Source organism: Balaenoptera musculus, chromosome 13 (genome assembly GCF_009873245.2).
Source record: "Balaenoptera musculus isolate JJ_BM4_2016_0621 chromosome 13, mBalMus1.pri.v3, whole genome shotgun sequence".
Taxonomy (NCBI): Eukaryota; Metazoa; Chordata; class Mammalia; order Artiodactyla; family Balaenopteridae; genus Balaenoptera; species Balaenoptera musculus.
In genome coordinates this window covers 84,694,614-84,698,632 of record NC_045797.1, presented here as the reverse complement: position 1 = coordinate 84,698,632, position 4,019 = coordinate 84,694,614, and positions in this window count along the sequence as shown.

Sequence of the window (4,019 nt, the reverse complement as noted above, 5' to 3'; positions counted from 1 at the left end):
CAAAATCATCATCAGATAACATGTTTACACGCAACTAGGATGGCTAGAATTTTAAAAATGGACAATAAAATGCATTGATGAGGATGTGGAGAAACTGGAGCCCTCATACAGTCCTGGTGGGAATGTAACGTGGTGAAGTCACTGTGGAAAATAGTCTGGCAGTCCCTCAAAAAGGTAAACATAGTTAGCACATGACCCAGAAATTCCACTGCTAGAATCTGTACCCAAGAGAACTGAAAACATATGTCCACACAAAAACTTGTACAGAAACGTTCATAGCAGCAGATTCATAATGTTCAAAAGTGGAAGCAACCCAAATGTCCACCAGCCGATGAACAGATGAACAAAATGTGGTCTGTCCACACAATAGAATATTATTTGCCACTAAAAGGAATGAATAACTGATACAATGAACTCTACAACATAGACAAACCATGAAAACATTATACTCAGTGAAAGAAGCCTGACACAAAACGCCACATATTGCATGATTCTACTTAGAGGAAATAAAGCAAATCCATAGAGACAGAAAGTAAAGTAGGGGTTTCCAGGCCCAGGGAAGGAGGGAAGTGACTGCTTATAGGTATAGGATTTTTTCGAGGATGTAAATGTTCTGGAATTGGATAGTAATGATTGTTGCACACTCTGTGAATATACTAAACACTGCTGTATCGGACACTTTAAAGGAGTGAAATTTATGGTGTGTGAATTACAGTTGACCCGTGAACAATGCCGGGGTTAGGGACGCAGACACTCCGTGCAGTCGAAAATATAACTTTACAGTCGGCCCTCTGTATCCAGGGTTCAGCATCCTTGGATTCACCCAACGTCAGATCGTGTAGTACTGTGGTGTATATTTGTTGAAAACAAGTCACGTATAAGTGGACCCTCGCAGTTCAAACCCATGTTGTTCAAGGGTCAACTGTGTATCTGAATTTTTAAAGAATAAACTATGATGAATCATTATTTACAGGTCATTTTAAACCCAAATAGCAGATGCAAGGACTCTATAGCACAGAACTCTTGAATTTCCCAGCGACAGCCACAGGAAAAATATTCAAGATGACCTCAGCACATAATGAACAGAATGTTTCCTCCTTGAGTTCATAACACAAGGCAATGTTCACATGAAGATTTCAGATCTGTTGGTGATCTGGGGGGGAAAAAAATCACACTAGCTTAAGGAAAATGTGATCAAATCTGTAAATGTGAGGTTTAAATACTCTCTAAACCAATCAGAGCTTGGAATATCCGGTCACATAGGAATCCTCAAACCTGACATTTTTATTATGAACCTGTACTCTTGACTTGAGTAGTTGTTGGGAGTGAAATACAAAAGCTACAAGTCCCATTAAGTCCTGCTGTTTACACCCCCACCCCCAGCCAGGGCTTTTTGTCCACAGGCTGTTCTCTGTCTCCCACTGTGAACCAAAGATCACTTCCTATTGTCCAAGAAAAAGGTGGAAAAAGTACAGGCCAGCTTTTCTCAGGAGACTACGCTGGGCTGTCAGGAGATAAATAGCATTTTGACACCGAAGCTTCATCTTCACTTTCGGATCAGTTTGTGAAACCTGCACTTAGAAGCCTCACCTGGCCCCGGCGTCCGGTCCAGGCAGCAGCGCTAAGTCAGAAGGCTGCCTCAGACCAGAGGTAACAGACCCACAGGTGAACAAGACACACTTTTCTCTAAAGTGCAGGCTCCTAACTTTCCCTTCGATTTAACCCAAAACTGCCTTCAAGAATGAAGCCTCTGCTTTAGGAGCCCAACCACAGAGGTAACCTCGGGAAAGCCAGAGGCCCAGCAGCCCAGAAGCTTTCCGAGAAGGAAGAGGCTTAGAGGTCACCAAGTCCAGCTTTCCGGCCCGTCAGGAGCCCTAGCCCAGAAGCAGGCCCAGCAGACCGTCCTGCAGACCCAGTGTGACAGGAGCTCCATCCCACAAGGCAGCTCTCCCAGCCGATTTGATTCTCCTGGGCTGGGCTGAAGTTTGCCTTGCCGAGATTTCCCACAGAGGTTCAAGCTTTTTGCTCTGAAGCGGCTTGTAGAAGGAATCTACTCCTAGTTCACATGAAAGTCCTTCAGATGTATGAACATGTCAGCCAGATCTAGGCCATTGGTTCAGTGACACTGAGAGCAGATGTCACCAGGGAGCAGAGATGAAGAGATGTCAAATTCTAACCTAGGTCTCCATCTCCGAGCCTGTGTGACTTGGAGTCAGACACTTCCATTCTCTGTTGCCCACAGACAGAATACTGATACCACTTCCTCACCAGCACCGTAATGTGAAATGCTTTAAGGGATACCCCATAAAGCTCAAAACAAACCTCTCTTGATTTTTGTTTGTTTGTTTTTGTTTGAGAGAGAAATTCACCAGGGCAGTCATCCAGGTTTGCAAGCCTGGCAGTGACCAAGGCCAGTGGCAAGTGCTTTCTCCACATTTTCTCCTCCATCTTCACAGATGCTAAGGCTGGGATCCTCTCCCCATTTGGCCCTTCCACACGTTTCCTAAGGAGGACCTGCTCGGCTCCACCCGCGTCTTGCATACGAGTCATTCACAAGGGATGTCGGTGATGAGAGGCAGATACTGTCAGAAGCAGTACTGGGACAAGTCCATCGCCCCGAGTTCTAGCCCTGCCCCGGCCACCATCAACAGGGACCTCGGGTAAGTCCCTTCACCTGGGGTGGCGGGGGGTGCCTCAGTGCCCTCATCTGTAAAAGGGAAGGACTGGAATCCGAGACCCCCAAGGTCAGCTCTAATGTCTTACCCCAGCCCTGCCCGCTGTTTGCGAGCTCCTCCACCAGGCCCCAGACACGCTAAACGCTCAGCGATCAACCGTCTCGATTACAGTGAGAAATAGGTTTAGCAGAGCCGAAGCCCATGCCAAGGCAGTGAGGAGGTGCCTGGGCAAAGGAACTGCCATGGAAGCAGCTTTGTCGATTTAGCAAGATGGTCCTTTCCTTTATTTCTTGTAAAGAAAAAAATGCCATCATTCTTAACCTCATCCGACGGCCGGCCAAGGACCACTCACTCCACAAGGGTCCTGCTATGATGCCCTGTAAATCTGGAGGGAAACTGAGGCACAGCGGACAGCAGAGGAGGCCCTACTGTGTGGTCACAGGACGAGGCCTCAGGGCTGAGGGCCTGGGGGTCGGGGGCCTGGGCAGTGGACAGAGGCATTAGGGAGGAACGGCAGCTCAGGGTGGAGAGGGGGGAAGCTCTGCCACTCCTGGTCCTCTTTCAAAAGAAACCTAAAGTCAGCATTGTGATTGACTGAGATTCATCACATCCCTCCAAAAGCATCTCTGGGTAACTCTGGTCCCAGCACCCTGGTCTGACAGTGAATAGCAGTGGAGGCCATCAGCAGAAGCCGTTGGGGCAGGAGGCTTCAGGAAACACAGGGGTCAGGGCCAAGAGGCAGGCTGGGCTGGCCCTTGGTGGCAGCAGAGGCATCAGGACCCAGGGCAGGGCAAGCCAATGCGGCAGGAGCCCAAGATGAGTACCACGGGGTCTGGACCACAGCCAGGGGGCAGAGGGCAGCTGGGGCAGAGGTATGGGACACGTGGAGGAGTCAGGTCAGGGGTCAGAGCTATCCAAGCGCAGAACTGGGCACACAGAGGGAACAGTGAGCCCGCGACGTCCCCTAGACTGGAGACTTCTGCATCACTGGCTCTCAGACATCAAGCACAGCCCCGCGCAGAGGAGACACCAATGATGTCTGCAGGAACAGTGACGTTAGCAAAAGGCCACCCACTTCCATGGTCATCTCTCGTCTCTTCCCTAATCTTCCCAAGGGACTCCCAATGCCTCGTCCCACTTCCCACCCTCAAAGCTCCAGGAAATGGCCTTCAGACAGGAGTGGCATTTTATGCTTGGCGGTGGTCTTTTTTCCATATACACTACTGTATGTCAGCCCCACAAAACCCCTGTGGGGTTCCTATTATTATCCCCATCTTCCAGACAAAGAAACTGAGGTTGAGGCAGGTCAATTAACCTGCATGAGGTCACCAGCTAGTAAGTGGC